Source organism: Camellia sinensis, chromosome 10, assembly GCF_055761805.1.
Source record: "Camellia sinensis isolate YWXY chromosome 10, ASM5576180v1, whole genome shotgun sequence".
Lineage (NCBI taxonomy): Eukaryota > Viridiplantae > Streptophyta > Magnoliopsida > Ericales > Theaceae > Camellia > Camellia sinensis.
In genome coordinates this window covers 175,314,997-175,338,239 of record NC_138970.1, presented here as the reverse complement: position 1 = coordinate 175,338,239, position 23,243 = coordinate 175,314,997, and the positions used below count along the sequence as shown (strand labels likewise).

Sequence of the window (23,243 nt, the reverse complement as noted above, 5' to 3'; positions counted from 1 at the left end):
TAGGATGCTGATACCCTCAAGCTTGATCAGTTGGTTGGAAACTTACAGACTTATGAAGCCCACCAGATTTTTAAGAAAAAAGAAAAAGATAATGTGGCTTTTACTAGTGCTTATGAGACTGCTAAGACTCCTGAGATTGAGTTTGATCTGGAGTCCGAAATGATGGTTGTATGTACCAAACAGTTCAAAAAAAAAATTAAAGAAAAAGAAGCCTAATTTCGAGGACCCTAGTTTAAAAGATAAGGGTAATCAAAAACCCAAAAAATTTTCCACCAAAAGTTACTCCAAAAACTGAAAAAAAAGACTGTAAATGGCCAAGGTGTCAAGTGTTACAAATGTCAAAGGTTTGGTCATATTGCTCTTGAATGTCCATCGAAAAAGAATCAGAAGAAAGTCTATACAGTGACTTGGGATGATGAAAGCGGGTCAGAGCAAGAACCCAAAGAAACCAAGTCCAGTGAAGACGGAGATAGTACCAACATGGCATTCTGGTCTACCATCACTCAACCTCTTCTAAAGCCAGTTGAGTTTGCTCGTGCTCAGAATCTGCACTGTGCTCCTACCTTTGATGGGAGTAATTACCTATTTTGGAAGATTTGAATGAGTATGTTTCTTAGAGCTCATGACCCTGAAGGTTGGCAAGTAATTGAAGAGGAGGTTAAAAGTGCTGACAATCCGAACAATCATAGAGTTCTGACTACCATCCGTGAAGCGCTTTCTGAAGAAGAACAACAGTGGATTGTTCATTGCACAAAGGCCAAAGATGCTTAGGATATTCTTAGTCAAATCCATGAAAGATGAGAGTCATCTACCCAACCATCCACCAATTTTCATGCCTTAGTTGCTCGACTGGATGAAGTCAAGGAGAAAAAGAATCAAAAAGAAGATGATAAAACCTCGAAAGAAAATGATGAGATTGATTGTGATGACCTACAACAAGCTTATGAAAAGCTTTACAATGAATCTCTAAATCAGTCTAAGACCAATGACAAACTCACTCTTAAGCTCAAAGCATGTGAAAGTGAGAATGTCAAGCTAAAAGGAGAGATTGCAGCAACAAAAAGGGATGTCATCAAGATCTCCAATGACATGCAGGACCTTTGTGGAAAACTTCTATCTTGTGAAACCAAAATGAATGAACTTTTGAAAATCTATGCCACATATGAAGAGAAGATTGAAATTCTTAAGATGTCACAAGCTGCATTGGAAGAGATGGTCTGTCAGAAAGAGGAAGAACTCCAAGATGCTAGAGCCACAATTGATATGTGGAACAAAGGGTGAAAGACACTGGAAGACATCCTCGGGTCTCAACAGATGAGTTATGACAAAAGTGGGCTAAGCTATGGTAATGCAACAGTTCAAAAGGGATAGACCTCTACATTACATAACATCAAGACTCAAACAAAGGAAAAGCTGAACGTTCAATAGGGTGATCCCTCTCTTCTTCAACCTAAAGGGGGTAAGATCAACAAAAGTGAGGTAAAACCTATTTTTGTTTGTCATCATTGTGATAGGTATGGCCATATTCGTCCTTATTGTTATGAGTTGTTTGGTAAAGTGTCTCAAAAACGTTGAAATTATAATACTTCATGGGTTAAGAGACAACCTTACATGTCTAAGCAGAACACCAAGATTCATGAGGGTGTTCACAACGCTAAGATGTTTACCCAGACTTCCAGTCCTACCTCTGTTAAGACCAAAAAGATATAGGTGAGAAAGAGTGACTTAACTTGTTCTGTTGTTCACACTGCACTGAAAGCACGTGACTCACACATGTGGTATCTTGATAGTGGGTGCTCTCGTCACATGTCTGGTGACAAATCCTACCTCACGTCTCTTGAAAAATAGGAAGGAGGAATTGTTACCTTTGGAGATGGTGGCACTTCTATAGTCATTGATAAGGGCTCTATAAGTGTGGCCGGTCTTCCCAAGCTTGAAAATGCCTTACTTGTTGATGGCCTTAAAGCTTATCTTTTGAGTACTAGTCAAATGTGTGATTCCCATCATGAAGTATTATTTTCAAAAAATAAATGTGAAATTTTAGATAAGAAGGGAAATACTGTCATGCATAGGGTTCGCACATCTGATAATTGTTATGGGATTGTTACCACTAATGATCTCACATGCCACTTGGCCGTCATAAGTAACCTTGACTTGTGGCATCAAAGATTAGGTCACATGAATTTCAAAGACCTAACCAAGATAGCCAACAAAGAGCTTGTGAGAGGAGTAGCCAAAATAGGTAAGAATGTGAACCATGTGTGTGGACCATGTCAACATGGGAAGCAAACCTGTGCCCCTCATAAAAAGGTGAACAGCTTCACAACGAAACATCCTCTTGAACTGGTTCATATGGATCTTATGGGTCTCACTCACACTGAAAGCATTAGAGGTAAAAGATATATTTTTTTTAACTGTTGATGATTATACTCACTTTTCATGGGTTAATTTTTTAAGAAAAAAATCTGATACGTTTGACGCTTTCCAGGCCTTAGTCCTTAAAATCCAAAATGAATAGTGTGTTTCTATTGGGCATATCATAAGAATCGAAACTAATCATGGTCGTGAGTTTGAAAATAGTTTGTTTTCGGATTTTTGTGACATGTATGGAATTAAGCATGAGTTTTCTGCACCAATTACTTTATAGCAAAATGGAGTTGTTGAGAGGAAGAACAGGGTTGTTCAAGAGATGGCTAGGGTCATGCTCCTTAGCAAGAAAGTTCCTCCAAAGTTCTGGGCTGAAGCCTTAAATACCGTTGTTTATGTTGTGAATTGTGTGCATTTAAGGCCTGGCACTTTACGAACTCCATATGAATTGTGGAAAGGGTTGAAACCTAATGTAAAATACTTCAAAACTTTTGGGAGTAAATGTTACATTTTCAATGATAGAGAGCCTTTGGGCAAATTTGATTCCTGAAGTGATGAAGGTATTTTTCTAAGGTATTCAACCACTAGTAAAGCTTTTCGTGTCGATAACCTGTGTACTTTATCTCTAATGGAATCAATCAAAGTGGTTATAGATGACACAGGTTCTCCCACTCCGGTGATACGTGAGGAAGAAAATGGTGAGTCTCCAATCTTGGATACTAAACCACAAAGTCAAGGAGTAGCACTACACCAAGCTCAAAAAGGTGAGCCAACACCAACTTCAATGGTAAGTCCAAGTCCAAAGAGTGCACAAAGAGACATCACCTCTGACGCTCTCGTTACTACCGGTCCAGAGTTAAAACCATCAGCGAGGATAAAACTGAACCATCCGGTTCAATAGGTTATTGGCAGTGTTTCATACCGAATGAAAACCTGAAAACAAGTTCAGGAAGAGATAACTCACATGTGTTATGTTTCGTTAATTGAACCTAAAAATGTAAAAGAGGCCTTAATAGATGATAGTTGGGCTAATTCAATGCATTATGAATTAGGTCAATTTGAACGTAACAAAGTTTGGACTCTTGTTCCCAGACCTAGAGACATGAATGTGATAGGCACCAAGTGGATATTCAAAATAAATCTGATGAGAATGGTACAGTGGTGAGAAATAAAGCTAGGTTGGTTGCTGAAGGATATACGCAAGTAGAGGGTGTTGACTATGATGAGACGTATGCCCCAATTGCACGTCTCGAATCTAATTGGATTTTACTTGGTGTTGAATGCTTTCTTGGGTTCAAATTTTTTCAAATAGATGTGAAAAGTGCCTTTCTGAATGGGTACTTGAAAAAAGAGGCTTATGTTGAGCAACCAAAAGGGTTTGAGGACCCAAAATGTCCACACGATGGCTACAAGTTAGACAAGTCATTGTATGGGTTGAAACAAGCCCCTCGAGCTTAGTATGATAGATGTACTACCTTTCTTCTTGATAATGACTTTCAAAGGGGTAGTGTGGACAAAACCTTATTTGTGAAACATACTAAGTCTCATATACTTGTTGCTCAGATTTATGTTGATGATATTGTGTTTGGATCCCCCTCTGATTCTCTTGTGAAATATTTCTCGGATTGCATGACACATGAGTTTGAAATGAGCATGATGGGGGAGTTATCTTACTTCTTGGGTCTTCAAATTAAACAATCTCCTTAAGGTATGTTTGTCTCTCAGACCAAGTATGCCAAAAATCTTGTGTGCAATTTCGGTCTAGAGTTGGCCAAACATGCACGTACTCCCATGAGCACCAGTCTTCACCTTTCCAAAGATTCATATGGTACTGATGTTGATCCTACCCTTTATAGGAGTATGATAGAAAGTCTTTTGTACCTCACAACCAGTCGACCAGACATTGCATTTAGTGTAGGTGTTTGTGCCCGTTACCAAGCCTGTCCTAAAGAGTCTCATCTGCTTGCGGTCAAACGCATCATTAAGTATGTTAATGGGACATTGGGGTATGGGATTTGGTTCATGACCAACACTACCACTGAAATTACTGGTTTTTTTTATACCAACTGGGCAGGGTGTGCTGATGATCGTGAGAGCACATCTGGAGGGTGTTTTTACCTTGGGAATAATTTGGTTGCTTGGCATAGCAAAAAAACAAAATGCCAATTTCTCTTTCTATCGCCGAGGCTAAGTACATTACTGCAAGGAGTTGTTGTGCGCAAATGTTGTGGATGAAGCAAATGCTTCATGATTATGGTATAGACCAGGACATTCTCACCATTTTCTATGATAATACAAGTGCCGTTAACATTTCTAAAAGTCCAGTTCAACACTCTCGCACCAAACACATTGACATTCGTTATCATTTCATTTGAGAGTTAGTTGAAGAGGGCCTTGTAGCTCTTGAACATGTACCCACTGAGCATCAAAAGGCTGATATTTTTACAAACCTCTTGATCTTCTTAGGTTTGAGTTCCCTAGAAAGACCTTGGGTGTAGTGCTCAGTCACTAGGGTGTGACCTATTCCTTGAGTGGATGAGAGTGATTGGCTTTATGTGTACATAGATACTATAATCTCATTGTCATTGATTCCTCTCATCTCTGTATTTAGACTCATATGAACACCTCTAATGCTACTTGCAAGATTTCATTCTTTATTGTTCATAGCTCATTCTTAATGCTCATGCTCATTGACTTTATGATCTCATTCTGTATGCATCCTTGAGAGATAAACTGTTGCAGGGGTTTCCACACAAGTGATCAAAGTTCTCTATGGACCTCTAACAGTGTCTCTTATACATTTTCAGAGGAATTGACCTATACTGGCATATCATGGGTGATGTTTAGTCTCTTAACCATCTATCATCATCTTTCACTTTCACAATTCTTTCCTTAATTCATTAAAGTCCGGGCATTAGGAAAAGGCTACCTCAGAGGCACCAACCAGGCCATCCTTATTAATTTCATGCTTCTCTGGTTTGGTCTCCATACTCTTGAGCATGCATGCCACTAGTGAGTGCCCACAAGCAAGAAAAGTCAAAAATCAAATGAAAAAAATAAGAATAAATAAAAAAAGGGACTCGTTGATTGAGGGGGGGCCTCCGCTTTTACTCAACAAATACCCCTTGATTTCTAGTGGTTTGACTTTTCTCAGTGATGTGTTGTAACTCTTGCCGGAGGTCTAGCCACCCGATCACTACGAGGATTAACTCTAACTCTGTGGCCCACAAGGATTGCACACACACAGACATTCATTATGTGAGCTCTCGTGTTTGTTTTTGAGTTGTGTATTCCCATGTAGCTTATGCTTATTGATCGATGTTTACCTGATTTGCTCATGATACTATGAATCATGTTGTCACTATTGCGAGTTTGCGGGTTTCATGGTTTGTGGATTATCTCATTTTAGTGTCACATGCTTGCTATTGTGCTCACCTCTGTTTGTTTCAGGTCCCACTTGATAGTATAAGTTGGTTTTAACTACTCATAATGGTGTATTTTGCCTTTGTTGTTTTTTTTTCTTTCCCACTCGAGTGTCAACTCTAGCGTTCGAGCGAAGATTTCACTCATCCAGCATTTTTGCAGAGGCACCATACTTCTGGGAGGGTGTTTTTCACGCTCGAGTGCATAAGTCTTGGCATAAGCGTAGCCAAGCTTGTAAGTTCTCACGCTCGAGCATCAAAACGCTTGCTCGAGCAAACTACTTTGCTTTAAAAACCCAACTCTTGACCTTTCAGTCTATTTTTCCCAAATTGTGCAATCTCTCTTCTAGGGCTTTTCGTGCACTCTCACCTTTCATGATTCCCTCTTGGTCTCCCTGTTCAATGTTATGCTCTTCTCTCCCTCCAGTCGTCCATCTCGCCTCAGCCATGTCTGCTTCTAAACGCCGTAAGTCTACGGCCAACTGTCCTACTTATAACTCCAACCGGTTTCCCTTTGCCGAAAAAGCCAAGTCATTTAGGGAATCATACATCTCTAGGACTATCCACTTAGAGCGGAATGTCCAACCAAATACTTTTGAGTCCATACCAATTCGCCCTTTGTTTGATACATTGGGGGGTGACTTGGTCCTATCTTTCTCCAGTTGTCAAAACCTTGACTGGGTCCAGGAATTTTATTGTAACATCAAAGGTATTGATAATATAGGCCCTTATTTCAAGTCTTGGGTTAGGTCTAAGTCCATCACCATTACCCCCGATCTTATCCGTGAGCTCTTAGGCATAGGCCAGGTCTTTCCGTGTCACTATCCCTTCCCTGTCCGACCCACCTGTGACTTCAACGAGGTGGCCACTACATTGTGTGGCTTACCCCGAACTTAGGTGAAGGGGGCCATGATTAAGCAACATGAATTCCTTCCCCGTTTCTATTTGCTCAACTTAATTGTTTGTGCCAATATTGTTGTCACCACTCATTGTTCGAAAATCAATCAAGAACAAGGTTTTGTTCTCTTCTGCATAGACCACCATCTCTCTATCAATCTTGCCACCCTCATTATTCAAAAAATGGTAGCCGCGTTTGAGCTCAAATCCTTAGGTCTCCCTTATGGTTGCCTTCTTAACCGTCTTTTCACCAAATTTGAGGTTCCTACTTTTGAGAATGATGAGTTTGCCTTTCTTGTCTGCCCTTTCACCAAAAAAACTGTTTCCCAGAGTCAGTCTTATCTACAAGGGGTCCTTTTGGGGTGGGTGGTTCTGGTACAGGTGATAATTCTTTGGCAAAGGAAACGGAGTATGACGCTGCTACTGCCGGTGAGGGGGAGCAACCTTCTTTGGCTCGGTCTATTCGAGGCCAGCTATGTCAGTTTGAGTATGCGATGGTTTCCCATTTTGATCAGTTGGAGAGTCGGATGGACATTTTTATGCTCGGCTCACCAATCTCGAGATCTCCATAGACACCCAACTTACTGCCTTGGAGGCATCTTCTGGCGGTATTTAGGAGTCCGTTGCTCAGTCTTCCCAACATCTTGTTCAGCTTGTGTCCTTGTTTCAGATGCAGCAGCTTCCACCGCTACCGGATCAGTGATGCATGTTTGTCTCTCCTTGGATAGTGTTTTGGACAGTGTATTTTTTTATCTACACAGTTTCTTCTAGTGTTTTCTTCTGTTTTGTTTGCCTTGTCTCCCGGACAAAAAGGGGGAGTAATTAATGATGGTGGGTGTGGGAGTTGGGAGTTTTTTTGTTTTTTGATATGTTCTTGTTTTAGACTGCTAGACAAATATGCTACATTTGCTGTTGCTACACACACTTAGACAGTTTTGGGAATGGTTATTGGGATGCCTTGAAATAGATATCTTTAGATATTTTGTTGGCAATTATTGATTACTTCTATCTATTTATTTTGTTTATCTTATTTGGTTCCACAGTTTTGGTTTGTATGGTATTTTCCGTAGGTGGATTGTTCAAACTGTTTCTAAATGTTTCTCCATCACATCGGCTTATGGGGTTCTGCCGTTTTTGTTTTTGTTAGGTCGGAGCTTTTGATTGTGTTAGTTAGAGTGTCTAGTGCGTGTGTTTGTTAGGAAAAATTGTGAGAAAAGTTTTGTCTGAGAATTGACAAAATAGGAGATTGTTAGGTCCCTATTTGTTGCCAATTCCGTGAACAAGCTTAGCTTAATTGGGTTTAAATTTTTCCTTTATTTTTGGTCTTCCCGCTCAAGCGGAGAAAGTTGTGCTCGAGCGAAGTTTCCACCTTCTCAGTAATTTGGTTCGTCTGCAAAAATACTGTGAGGTGTGATTTTACGCTCGAGTGTAAGTTCCTACACTCGAACGTGAACCCTAGTTTGGAACACGCGTATTAATGTCACCACTCGAGCATCCATTCCTGCGCTCAAGTGGAGATCGCGATTCTAACTGCTATAAAGCTGTAGTTTGCTCCAATTCTAGGGCACAGCTTCCAGATATTCTTTGAAGGTTCTAGGGTTTTCTTCTGGGGCTATTTTGCTAGTTTTCTTTGATGTTTGATTGAGTATTATATTCATGGTTTGACAAGCATACATCAAAGAATTGTTTGATTATTCGACTTCAAGAGTATTCTTCTTCAATGGAATCCGGAGATTCAAGCGTAGAATATTCGAAGAAGTTCGAAGCTCTGCGCAGTCATTAATTCAACATGGATGTTGTGGATTCAACATCAAGCTAATCAATTCCAATACGAAGGCGGTGGTGAAAGAGATACATATTGGTGAAGACAAATTGGTTGTGTTTGGGTAATTTGTTTTGGTGTATTTGTATTCTTTCTTTCTTTCTTTCTTAATGGATTGATTAGTGACGTTTCGCCCATGGTTTTTTAATTACAATTAGAGGTGCTCCAATTGTGGCTTTTTCACGTAAAAATCGTTTGTGTCGATTTATTAATTTTGAAGCGACAATCTAAATCACTTTCGTATGTGCTAGATGATTTAGATTGTCAGTTTTAATCGTTTGGAAATTGGTACAATTAATCTTGATCTAATCACGAATCACTTAGGTTTTTCAGCAACTCTACTAGGCTGGTTGTTATCTATTGTATTATTGTAAAAATTTAATACTCTGGATATAAAAAAATTACTCTACCGTATAGTCAGGGGCAGAACCAAAAGGTAGACTCAAAGGTAGCAAAATTACGAATCTTATATATTATTCATAGAATTTTTTTTATATATTATTTTACTATGGAACAATTTCAAAAATCTAGTTGACGTATATAGTTTTTATAATTTATTTCTTACTACTTTTGTTCTGATAATTTTTTTTTTTAAGTCTAAAAGTTATATTATTCATAATAAATTATAGTATTCATGTGCGGTTAAAAAATACCAAAATTTTGTTATTCTGAGGAATATTATAGTACAACAATTATTTTCATTTCACCATCTTAATTGAATGCTAACAACCTTTTGATAAAGACTACTTCAAATTCAGATTCTAGGCTATCTTGCCTATTTTTTTTTTATATTTTAAATTATTATTTCCCTTAATTGCTAAAAAACAAATAGAGTAAATTTGAAAGAACATAAATTCATTAATTAAAATTCCATTTATACAATATATAAAATTTATGATCAAAATAATATAATAGTGATACTGTTAAAATTTTAGACCACTATAATAGATCTTTCGCTTTAGATGATAAGATCAAAACTTTCCTTTTTAATTTTTTTGCTCCTTCTATATTTATCTTGTTCGTTCAACATTACTTGATGGATAAATGATTACTAATACGTCACGTGTCCTCAACATTTAATTGTTAGCATTGTCAAGATTAACTCATTGAAATTAATTATTATAGCAACTCTACTGGGTGGGTTGTTATCTATTGTATTGTTGTTAAAATTTAAGACTCTGGATATAAAAAATAACTCTACAATAAACTCAGAAGTGGAACGAAAAAGTTGACTCGGAGGCGGCAAAATTACAAATCTTATATATTATTTTACTATGGAACAATTTCGAAAGTCTAATTGACGTATATAGTTCTTATAATTTATTTGTTACTATTTGATACTTTTTGTTCTGATAATTTTTTTTTCACTCTAAAAGTTATATTATTCGTAATAAACTATAATATTCATGAGCACTTAAAAAATACTAAAATTTTATATTTTGACGAATATTATAGTACAATAATTATTTTCATTTCACCATCTTAATTGAATGCTAACCTTTTGATAGAGACTACCGCAAATTTAGATTCTAGGCTATCTTGCCTATTTTTATTTTACATTTTACGTTATTCTTTCCCTTAATTGCTGAAAAACAAATAAAGTAAATTTGAAAGAACATAAATTCATTAATGAACATTCTATTCATACAATATATAAAATTTATAATCAAAATAATATTGTTAGTCATAGCATGAATAACATGGACTTTGATAATTTTGTTCTGATTATATTTTCATTTATTTCAAAGTGCTAAGTTGTTTGAAAGCTTTTAATAAATTTAACATCATAATTCATCCTCTATTCATCTTATTTATGTTTATTAGAGGCCCAAATTACAACTCAAGCAAGCAAGAACCAATCAGAACACAGCAACAAAGAGAAGAAAAGCAAGAGGTTGGAGCCAACCCTGGGCGGTCGACCAGTCAGTGAAAAATCTGCCCATTTTGCTCTAGTTCAGTCTAGCTTTGCTTTGGCTGTTAGATCAGCAGTATGCTTGACAACCGCGGTAGTTATCTTTCACGATCGGGACTTGACCAGAAAACCAGGCAAACGTTTCGGCGGACGACCATCAAGAACAAATGTTTACAGTGGAAATTCGAGTGGACGACCGCCTTGTGCAAAGTTCACTGATTTTGTCAGATGCTGGGAGCAGAAAAGAATTCATTCTGAATTATTCACCCATCATTCAGCGGGCAAATCGCACATGGGCTTAGACAACTTTTGAGCAATGAATTATAGATCATCTCAACCCATCACCATCTCATCTCCTCAACAGGAAGAAGAAGATGGGCTTGTTAGATAGAATATAGCACTTAGCTCTGCTATACATACAAAGTTCTGTGAAGTGAAGAATATATAAAGAGAGATACATAAAAGAAATTAATACAACGAGCCAAACATTTTCACATCATTCATCAATCACATGCTCTCTATACACTGAGTTCCTGAAGTGTTCTTCATTTGAGTTTATCATCCTTCTTTAGTAAATTATACATTGAGCTTTTAGCCTTAAGCCTATTTGCCTGTGAGAGGTTACCAGAAAAATTAGAGAGACTTGAGCCAAGAAAATTTCTTTGATTCTGTTATTAGTCTCAAACTCATCCTTAGAGTTATTTGAAGTATTCTACATTCTTGTTTAATTCATTTTCTTCAGAAAACATATACTAAGGCTAAGCCTTATGCCTATTTGCCTTTGAGAGGTTACCAGAAAAATTAGAGAGACTTGAGCCAAGAAAATTTCTTTGAGGCCTAAGCCTTAAGCCTATTTGCCTGTGAGAGGTTACCAGAAAAATTAGAGAGACTTGAGCCAAGAAAATTTCTTTGATTCTGTTATTAGTCTCAAACTCATCCTTAGAGTTATTTGAAGTATTCTACATTCTTGTTTAATTCATTTTCTTCAGAAAACATATACTAAGCCTAAGCCTTATGCCTATTTGCCTTTGAGAGGTTTTAAAGAAAAATTTGAGAGTTTGATTTTTGTATCTACCTGTGAGAGGTTATTCTTTGTTTCTTTCTTTGAAAGCAAAAACACTTATCAAATCTTGTAAGAGGTTACTAGCTCTCCTGTAAAGCTAGAAAATCTATATAGGATTGCTCCATGTGTATGAGGTTTTTTATTTTTTGATCAGCAAAGTGTAAATTTCATTAAAAATATGAAGTTTGAGATACAGAAAGATTCCATGCATCGAGAGAGGTTCAGACAGTACAAAATATTTCTATTACTGCTACTTGCACTCATACAACCAAACCCCCAGCCTCACATTTTTTTTTAAAAAAAAAAAATTAACAAAAAAGCCCCTGCGAAGCTAGAAAATTTGTAGAGGATTGCTTCATGTACATGAGGTTGCTAGCACCCCTGTGAAGCTAGAAGCATAGTGGAAAATCTCAAGTGAAGCTTGAAGAGTGGACGTAAGCTTGGTTGTAACCGAACCACTATAAATCTTGTTTGAATTATCTTCCCTCATTTCTTTAATTTGCTTGTACTGCTATATTTATCTGATATTATTGTGATAATTATATGTTATACATGTTGTTCTAATTGTTGTATTAGTTGATAATTTTTATTGGGTAATTGCTAGTTTTAATTTGTAGAAATCTAATTCATCCCCCTCTTAGGTTGCCTTTTGGGTAACAAATATAACAGTGATAATTTTAAAATTTTAGACCACTATAATAGATCTTTCGCTTTAGAAGATAAGATAAAAACTTGCCTTTTAATTTTTTTTTTCTTCTATATTTTTCTTGTTCGTTCAACATTACCTGATGGATAAATGAGCACTAATACATTACATGTCCTCAACATTTAATTGTTAGCATTGTCAAGATTAACTCATTGATATTAATTATTATAGCAACTCTACTGGGTTGGTTGTTATCTATTGTATTATTGTTAAAATTTAAGACTCCAGATAAAAATAGCCCTATAGTATATTCAAGGGCAGAATTAGAAAGTCGACTCGAAGGTAGCAAAATTACGAATCTTATATATACTATTTCACCATGGAACAATTTCAAAAGTCTAGTTGACGTATATTGTTGTTATAATTTATTTGTTACTGTTTGATACTTTTTGTTCTGATAATTTTTTTCAGTCTAAAAGTTATATTCTTCGTAATAAACTACTGTATTCATGTGCGGTTAAAAAATACCAAAATTTTATTATTCTGATGAATATTACAGTACAATAATTATTTTCATTTCACTATCTTAATTGAATACTAACAACCTTTTGATAAAGACTACTGCAAGTTTGGATTCTAGGCTATCTTGCCTATTTTTATTTTACATTTTACATTATCCTTTCCCTTAATTGCTGAAAAACAAATAGAGTAAATCTGAAAGAATATAATAGTGATAATTTTAAAATTTTAGAGACGTTCCCATATATATTTTCTCTTGTAACTTTTGATCGTTGCCAGCCTATCTCCCTACTATGCCTCTGGAAAGGGACAATTTGAGCCCATTTAAAATGGATTGTCATATCGACTTCCCTTATATACTCGGCCCCAACGCATTAGCTCTGGATTCTTGTACTCGGCACACTTCAGTCTATTTGGATTTATTCGACAATGAATTGTTTGAGTCCAATGGGCCTTAGCTGAATTTGGCCTATCAAAATGACTTGGATGTGCCCTTTTTACCGATTACGTAGTCCATTTATTTGGCTCCCACATCAAGATTTACTCAGTGATATTAATTATTACTAGTATAAAGCTCATGCTATGCACAGGCAAGCAACAAAAGATAATAAACAATGCTACATGTGAAAAATGAGGTAGAGAGAAATTTAGTAAACATCAAATGAAGATTGAAAAAAAAAATCAAAATGAAATTTAAAATTCAAAAACAAAATAAGGTAAACATAAAAATAAAATAAAATCTAATATAGCTCTAATAATAGAATAACAGAAGGGGGTAGTAATTTAAAAAATTGATAACAGTGAAATGCCACCTATAATTTTTTAAAATTTGTAAAAGGAAAGTCAAAAATAAGAAGTGAGGTGTAGCAAGTTAAAAATTAGATAAGAGTTAAATGCCACCTTTAATTTTTTAAAATTTAAATTTTGTGTAGTTAAAAATAAGCATTTATCATATCTTATTATACAAATTTTAACTTTATTTTGTGTCTACTACTAATAATTTTAACAATTTTGTATTTTAAAGCTAGTTAATTAAAAATCAAAATCAAAATCAAGAGATTACCTTTTTATTTCTCAATTTTGTTTTGTGTTAATAACTTATAAATTTTAGCAATTTCTATATTCTGAAGCTACTAAATAAATAGAAAAAAAAGGCTTCACCTTTCTTTTTAAAATCTTAGTTAGTTTCATTTTAATTTTGTTTTGTGTCAATAACTTACAAATTTCAGAAATATTTATATTATGAAGCTACTAAATAAAATAAAATAAAAATAACATCACTTTTCTATTTAAAATCTTAGTTAGTTTTATTTTTATTTTATGTTATATGATAATATAATCATTCATTTTAAATAATAAGATCTTAAGCATAAAATACGCATGACTTAAATGTTTCTATGGCAATGACACGTGTGGTGCCCGACCCTTTTTTTTTTTGGGGGGGGGGGGGGGAGGGGGTTGGGACATGTGGTCATTCTGAGTGATTTTGACTGTTCTGAGTGGTTTGGGTCATTTTAACTGCTCAGGTTGAGATCCAACCCTTATTCTTTTTCATATGAAGATGGTTGTATTAAAAAAAAATTCTATCAAAAATATTGGGCTTAGCCTGAAAATTTTCTAAGTGTAAGAATTGGATTTTTCAAAACTTACGATTTTCAAAATAATTTTTGGCAGTAATTATTCCTTATATATTAAATAGTCTAAATTAATTTTATGGGATTTTTTTATGAGGTATTAATCACTTTGCTTCAATGTCAAACTTAGAAATTTTTCTTGGAAAATTATTTTTGTACTAAAAATGGGAGAACCACTTTTTGATTTAATTAAATTTTGATTTTTTTTGTATTTTTTCTTTGAATCCAAATGGGGGGGGGGTATTTCTTTATTTACGTTACAAACTTAAGTAAATGAAATATAAATGTAAGAGGCTAAATGAAAGCATTTACTTAAATGGTTACATATGGAAATAAGATTGATGTGTTGGGAGTGCTTTAGGAGTTGAACATGTGACTAGTTGTGTCCAGGGTGACCGCTGGAGCGGTTGGTTTCCTGCTCGAGCGGTGAGGAAGGAGCATCCAGTATTTTGCTTTGCAAATTGAAATGCTGAGAGTTTGAGTTCACCGCTCAAGCGGTCTATGTGATATCAACAACTTAAAAGTTGCCTTTTTGATCTTTTCTTTTGTTTTTTCTTTTCCTCATTCTTTCTCCTCTCCTAAGCTCTGAAAACCCCTAACTTCTCTCTCTAGAAATCTCCTTTCTCACCAAGAATCAAGCTTAGATCCCTTGCAAGAAGCGAAGACCACATAGAGACTGTGATTCTCACTTATTGGATTTTGATTTCGTGACAAGTTTTTCTTGAAATCTTGTTTCTTCTCATATTCTTGCTTTGAGGTAGGATTTTTTTTTTGAGTTATATATACATGCTCCCATTTTCACTCAGCTATCAGCAAGGGTTGTAGCAAACTCGCTGGCCTCTGATGCTCGGCCTTCACTTGTTGACAAGTAAGGCATTTTGATACAAACACAGCTACATCCTTTTTCATACGTCTCCACCAAAACTGGCGACTAAGGTTATGATACATCTTTATGCCTCCCGGATGCACTGCAAGGCGCAAATGGTGAAACTCTCGGAGTACTTCCTCTCGGCAAGACTCCAGTACAAACATACGGTCACGGTATCTCACACTTAGGTCAGGATTCACGGTCAAACCTCTTTCTACTTTCCCATTTGAAATCTTCTCTTGGAAGGATTCTACCTCAAAATCACCCCTATGTGCTTCCAACACTCGGTTCACAAGTATAGGTTGTGCAACTACTGAAAATAAGGCTGCAGATCAACGGACTCACCCAGATGCAAGTCAAACTCACTAAGAGTACCCAAAATTTCCAAATCTCGGATGGCGATAAAAGCTACACTGATAACTGACTTCCTACTCAAAGCATCGGCCACAACGTTGGCCTTTCCCGGATGATAATGTAACTCGAAATCATAATCCTCTATGAATTCCATTCACCTTCTCTGTCTCAAATTCAAGTCTTTCTGTGCAAACAGATACTTCAGACTCTTGTGATCAAAAAACACCTCAAACCTCTCACCATACAGATAGTGCCTCCATATTTTCAAGGCAAATATCACTGCTGCTAATTCTAAGTCATGGGTAGGATAATTCCTCTCATATATTTTCAATTGTCGTGAGCCATAGGCTACCACTTTACCCTCTAGCATCAATACACAACCCAAACCTTCCTGTGAAGCATCACAATATACTGCATAACTCAGACCCCTCACCAGTATAATCAATACTGGAGCAGTGGTGAGTCTAATCTTAAGCTCTTGTAACGATTTTTCACAAGTCTCACTCCACACAAATTTGATCTCTTTCCTCGTTAACTTAGTCAAAGGTGAAGCTAGTCTAGAGAAATCCTTCACAAACCGACGGTAATACGTGGCCAACTGTAGACGCGCCCTCAGGCTTTATGCTTTTACAGTTCGGACTCAAATGTCACGGTTCTGAATCTAATCCCGCAAAGTGCAATGCGACACCAATAAATCACCGAAGAGTCCAAATCCGGCAAATCGTTTTGGAAAACTGATTTTTAAGAAAGAAGTGCCAAACATGGACTGCTTTTCCAGATACAGAGTCACCACCTAAATATTTATTTTGGGAAAATTTAGGAAACCCTGACTCGTTGCCTGAGACCACGTGTCCGTCATCACCAAAGTTGCCTCGGCTCGAGAACTTGGGTACGATTGGGGAAGGTCATCTATGAGCACCCCCGCTCGCCTAATCAAAGATTGGCCTTTACTAACATGATATTTTGTTTTTGAAAACACATGTGTTCTTATTCCGATTTATTAGCCTAGAATTACTATGTGATGCGCACAACACACAAGTATAGACTAGATCGCCTAAATTGGAACGAAACATCTCATGTTTGTTTGAAAATGGTTTGAAGATGCTACTCGCAAGTAGGCTAAGACGCGGATTTTCCACCCTCAAGTGGTCTTAGAAAACATGATTTTGCCACTCTCAAGTGGGCTTAAAACTCGCATTTCGATGAATTGTTCCAATTCAAGCAATCCAACCTTCACCCACAGGCATTCAGGCAGTTATATCATATAAGCAAATAGCCTTATGGCAAGCATGCTATCATGGCAACACTCACACTCATGCAAGATGCTAAAGCATAAAAGCTTACCTTGTACTCCGAGCCAAAACAACAACTAGTTAGTAATCAATGCATGATCCTAGTTCATGTTAAGATGGCTAATGCAACGCATGCATAATGCAACTAGAAATAGGCTCGGCTATTCTAAAATGGCATATGAGTTGCAATTTGATAATCATGTATTCAAATCAGAATTGAAATACTATGCAGTTAGTATGGTGCACCGAGCCCGGTGCATGCAATACAAATGAATGATGCAAACATGCAAGCATAGGAATGCTATTTGAAACATGACCTAAAACTAACCACTGAAAGCAGGTAAGTAAAAGGGAGAAAGACGTGGGGTTGGAAGACATCCACACACTCACGCACACTTATTACAAAGTTCGCCCTCTCGACGGAGGGTCTGAATGAATCAACTAGCTAGCTACACTACACTAATTAATTATTACAAAACCTTAACTAATTAAGCAAATTAATTAACTTACAAAACAGACTAAGTATGAAACTAAAGAGGCTGCCACAGCTCCGCCTCGGAATGATTGAATGATGCATGCTCGATCGCCTCGCTCGGAAACCTGTTGCCATGCCTCATGTTTCCTCTGTTTGCACTGTTTTGCACCTCTACACACTGCACAAATCTCTGTGATCCTTCTGAACCACCTCTTGGATACTCTGAGAGGTCGTCGGCCAAGAGGGGTGGCCATCGGCCAATAGAAAATGGTCATCGACCAAATGTTATGCTATCGGCCAACAATGGTTAGCCGATCGGCACTGAAAGTAGCCGACTGGCCAATTCTTCCTGCAGAATGCGATTTTGCTGTAGCAGAGGACAAACAGAGGATGGCAATGCATTTACAAGGCAATGTTTGCACGACCACCCTCCTTATCATGTTTGAGACTCAAAGGAGTGTAGTCCTCGACCCTCGGGCCATCAATCACGCATCTCGATGCATGATGGCCAAAGGAGCCAAGTGTGCACATTAATGTGAAATGGAGGCACAAAACACATGTGAATGCTTCACACTCTATCAAGTTGGATCAAGAATGTCGGCGACCGAGGATTGAGGCACGTTTCGTCACTTCGAGTACGAAATGTCGCTCGCTCCTCGTGTTTGGTTTGACACCCCAAACCAAACACAATGCAATGCATGTATGCCAAATACAATGCAACATGGAAATGCAATGCTATGCAACCTAAACATGCCAAATGCAATGGGACTCAAGCATGCAAAATGCAATGTACCAACACCGAACCATATGCAATGGAACTAGCACGCGACAACATGCAATATACCAAGTATGCAACAAGCATGTGATAACATGCAAGACAAGCATGCAACAACATGCGAATGTTATACAACTCAAGCATGCGAGAGTGATGTAATGTAACAACATTGAACAACATGGTAAACGGACTTAAACTAATGACGGACAGACCTCAGCCATGCCCAAATTAGTGGCCAAAGTGATGAATTAAGGCACCGAAAGGGCAAAACACACATGTACACACATTGATTCATAAACTATGCAACAATGCACAATCCTCAAACATGAGCGAGATATGATAAACATGAGAATGTGACAATGCAATAAGCTCTGAAATCATTTAAGGAGTAGTGTCAAACCACTCAAATAGGTTAAGCATAGCATGCTAATAAACTCAAAGCTCAAAGCTAGCTAAGGGACTTGCACCAAGGCTACAAGAATCAAGCCTCAAAGGGCCAAGGTGACCCAAAACAGTCCCAAGGTAGACCAAAACAAGGCTAAAACATGTATGGAATGAGGCCGAAACATGCTAGAAAGGTAAGCACAAAATAAGACGCATACAAGGCCAAAAGGGGCAATTGCACTACACCTATTACAACCAAACATGGCATGACTTAGGCCAATAAAATCAGAATTATGGCAAGTTAGAATGAGCCCAAAAACCCACTTAGATGGCATTCCAAAGGGCTAACATTATGGCATACACAATGACACATTCTTGAGGCATAAAACACCAACCTTCCAATGCATGGAAAATGTTACAAATGTGAATGCATGGCCACATTATATGGACTGAAATCTCATATGAGATGATGCCAAATCGTGAAAAGGGTCCAAGCAATGCATGCTAGTGACTTGATGCACAAAGCTTAACAAGCTATGATGAACTAAGGCTATACAAATCATGACATTTATGACCAAAACAATACAAATCAGAGCTAGATCATGGTAAAGCATGACTAAAAACTCCTTCAAGTTGAGCCAAAATATGCAAGAATGATAGCCCAAATGCATGATGCATGTTAAGGCAAATGAGAGGATTGTAAGACAAGTACATGGTGTATGCAAGGGGTCAACAAACCAACTTAAAACAGAGGTATATCATGCTAAGATAACACCAAATACTTGCTGAAATGGGACCAAAACATGCTAAGCAAACATGCTACTATTATGAGCCAACAATGCGAGCATATGAGACATAAGAAGAGAGGGGTGTCCCCCTCCTATACAAGACTCCAAAACCACTTCTCCACCACTGAAAATCCTCTAGATTTCAGTGGTGGGAAGGTCAAAATAAGATGATCCCAAAGCTCAAAAGTAAAGGCACAAAACAAGGCCAAACAAGGCCTAAGAGGGGATAGACAACCCCCAACCAAAAAGTGACCTTAAGCAACCACAACAAGCATATAAAATCAGAACTTTTTGTAGTTTAGAGTTAAGCTTAAAACAATATAGAAGTATGTGTAAAAGCTTAAACCAAAATGGGGTATCTAAAGTTTAGAATCTCACCTTTGAAGAACAACTTCAAGAACACAAGACCAGCAACTCTCTCTGATCAAAACCAGCTCAAGCACCTTAAAATGAACCTCCTAGTACCTCAGCACGCAAGGATGGTGTAACTCTAGGTGTTTGTGTGCAATAGTAAGAACGAAACACACTTTTGAGTTCAAACACACACACAAATCTAGGGAGAGGGAGATATAGAGAGAGAGAGATATCTAACTTGTATATCAGATTTCTAGAACCCCTAGAAAGGGAGAGGAGGCTCTCCTTTTATAGAAAACCAATTTTGCAAAGCTTCTTGGAGAAGCTAAGCAAGGCTCAAATCCCTCCATACACGTGTATGGAGGGGAGGAATTGTGCATGCCAGCTATTCCAGCTGGCACAAAATATCTGCCAAAAGTAGATGAAATGGGGTCAGCCGGAAATATGGCCGATCGACCAACAAGGGTGGCCGACCAACCAAAAACAGTGCCGATCGGCTAGCACCTTTGGCCGATGGTAAGAAAAAGGGGCCGATGGCTTCAAGCCTTGGCCGATGGGTTGAGGGGATGGCTAACAAGCCACCATCTTCCCTCAAAAGTAAAAACACAAGTCTTTGGTTCACAACCAAGCACAAGACGGACAAGTTAAGAGATCTTGAGGCTAGGCGCGCGGCCGAGACCTCCAGGAACTCAAAACGAACACAAGCATGGATGATCATCAAGTGTTCAAACGATGACGTCCAAGTCTTAAGGACGGTCAAAAATGGGGTGTCTATAGTTGCCCCTCTTTGACAGAACTCGAAAGTCATAACAATGACGGGAGTAAATGTCAAAGCCCAGAGACGACCCATTTTTGACAAGGCCGAAGACTTAGACAAGCATACAAGAAGCAAAGATATGTGCCTGCAGGCAGGGGCGAGATGCAAATGACATGCACAAAGCTAAACATAACTTATAATCATGCAAAGAGAGCTGTAACGAAGCAAAACATGCAACAGTTTAAGCAAGCGAATAAGAATCGAACTACAACTCATGCAGAAAGGATGTAAGAGAATTATATAATTCTCGCTACGTCTCACGTGGAGAATACAATACCTGTCCGATTCGTCTGGTCGTGCCAGCTTCAAATCAACCGTACATACAATATCGTGCCTGAAAAAGAAAGAAACTTAATAGGTACAACATCGTTAGAAACATGCATAGTAATGCAAGTGAAAAGTGCGTGACAACGCAAGTGAAGGGGTGCAAGACAATGCAATCCCGAGGGTGCGAGACAACGCGAGTAGAACATGCGTAACAGCGCAAAGAAAACATGCGTAATAGCGCAAGATAGAGACATGTGCGTAACAACGCAAATAAAACATGCGAGACAACGCATGTTATAGAAATGCGAAACAACACAAATAAAACATGCGAGACAACACAGGTTATAGGAATGCAAAACAACGCAAATAAAACATGCGAGGCAACGCAGACTATAGGAATGCGAAACAACGCAAATAAAACATGCGAGACAACGCAGGTAAAACATGCATAATAGCGCAGACAAAACATGCGTAACAGCGCAGATAAAAGAAGAAGACATGCGTAACAGCGCAAGTAAAACAAGTAAAGCATGTGTAACAGCGCAAGTCGAAGAAATAAAACATGCGTGGCAGCGCAAGTTAAAGAAGTAGACATACGTAACAGCGCAAGTAAGACATGCGTAATAGCGCAAGTAAAGTGCGTGACAGTGCAAGATACAAAAGTGCGTAACAGCGCAAGTAACGTACGTAACAGCGCAAGATACAAAAGTGCGTAAAAGTGCAAGTAAAGTGCGTAACAGCGTAAGATACAAAAGTGCGTAACAGCGCAAGTAACGTGCGTAACAGTGCAAGATACAAAAGTGCGTAAAAGCGCAAGTAAAGTGCGTAACAGCGCAAGATACAAAAGTGCGTAACAGCGCAAGTAACAAAAATGTGTAACAGTGCAAGATAAATAGGCCAAACAATGCGAGATAAATATGCATAACAACGCAAGATAGATATGCATAACAATGCAAGATAGATATGCATAACAATGCAAGAGAGATGTGAATGACAATGCGAGTAACGTGCGTGGCAACGCATGTGAAGAGTGCATGACAATGCGGGAGGAAGGGGTGCATAACAATGCAACCTAAGTGTGCGCATAACAATGCAATTTGAAACAAGCATAACAATGCAAGGAGGGCATAAACACATGTAAGTAAAGCAATACGCGACAACGCATGTAATGTGTATAGCAGGAAAAGCATGAACACATGTAAGTAAAGCATACGCGACAACGTATAGCAATGTGTATAGCAGGAAAAGCATGAACACATGTAAGTAAAGCATACGCGATAACGTATAGCAATGTGTATAGCAAGAAAGACCCATGTTCAACATAAGTATGGTGAAGGCATGTCACTCGCGATGTTGAAATGCAACTTCAAAACAAGACGAGGCATTGTTCTATGCCAGATGCGTAATGAGCGCGTTTATTGCAGTCAAAACAAAGCAATGTGATACAACATATTTAAAGCGGTTTACGGAACTCGCAAGATACAAAAGGATACGAGAAAGGATACTCCTTGTGCGCACCGAGCATTGCACACAGAGGACGCGGCTCAAGGTCAACACGAAGGCCAGTTAAGGTTCAAAAGTGCACTTTCTTGCACTATCTTGAGTAATGAAGGTCCCAAACCACATAACTGACCCAAACAAGGGTGTGGGAGGTGCATTGACCACAAGGGGAGGCAACCGGCCATCCATCGGCCACAAAAGGAGGTCATCGGCCAACTATTTAGCCGATCGGCTAACAATTTGGCCGACCGGCCAAAAATGACAATGTCAGGACAATTTTGTCCTTTGGCCATAGGTCTTTAAATATAAGGTCCAAACCTTATATTTCCACTTCACCCTAGCTCGAAAATCCGTCCTCTCTCTTCCTAGGTGATTTTTTTTCCTTTGATCCGCATTTTTCTCTTGTTTTCGACCCTTTTCCGTTGTCCGATTCGCGAAACCCTTCCCGTTTCACACACTTTGAACTAAACAAATCTTGGTTTCGGTCCCATTTTCTTGGTTTCTAGTACTTGTGGTTTGTTTTCCCCAAGTTATACTTCAATCTTTGTGCCTTTTCTACACTCCAACCCTTTTCTCCCATTTTTCACCCTCTCGGGGTTGACTTTTGGGTTTATTTTTGGTATTCTCACCCATTTTCCGCACTTTCGACCATTTTCGCACTTTTCTTGAGATGGCAGACGACGTTCCAGGCAGTGGGGCTCCCCCGAAGATGGACGTGGACCCCGAGGTCGAGCTTCTACCTCTTTGCATCTGACCATTCGACCTGACGACCTACAGGCCGGCGATTCATGTGCTTCCTCCCGATGGCATCCACCACTTTAGGAGCTATGCGCAGGGCGCACCATTGGAGCTTCTATTGCGCGAGCCTGAGTCGCATTTGTCCTATAGTGCCGCTGAGGTAAACTCCTCCTCTGTTTCATTTTCCGCAATGTAGAATGTATAACTGCAATAGTCAATACTGTTCTTTAACTGCTTAACCCAGACACACTGATACACCACATGATGTAGTTCACTGTGAACACATCCACACCCAAAGTCTGTGTAGTCTTGAACACATGCACCTGCACTACATTTTTATCCATTCTGA

At 38.2% G+C, this 23,243-nt stretch overlaps 1 pseudogene; it reads right to left on the bottom strand.

Moving 5' to 3' along the window:
* Window positions 1-1,390: 1,390 nt before the first annotated feature.
* LOC114264244 (callose synthase 3-like) overlaps window positions 1,391-23,243 on the bottom strand; it is a 36,341-nt pseudogene continuing 14,488 nt past the window's right edge.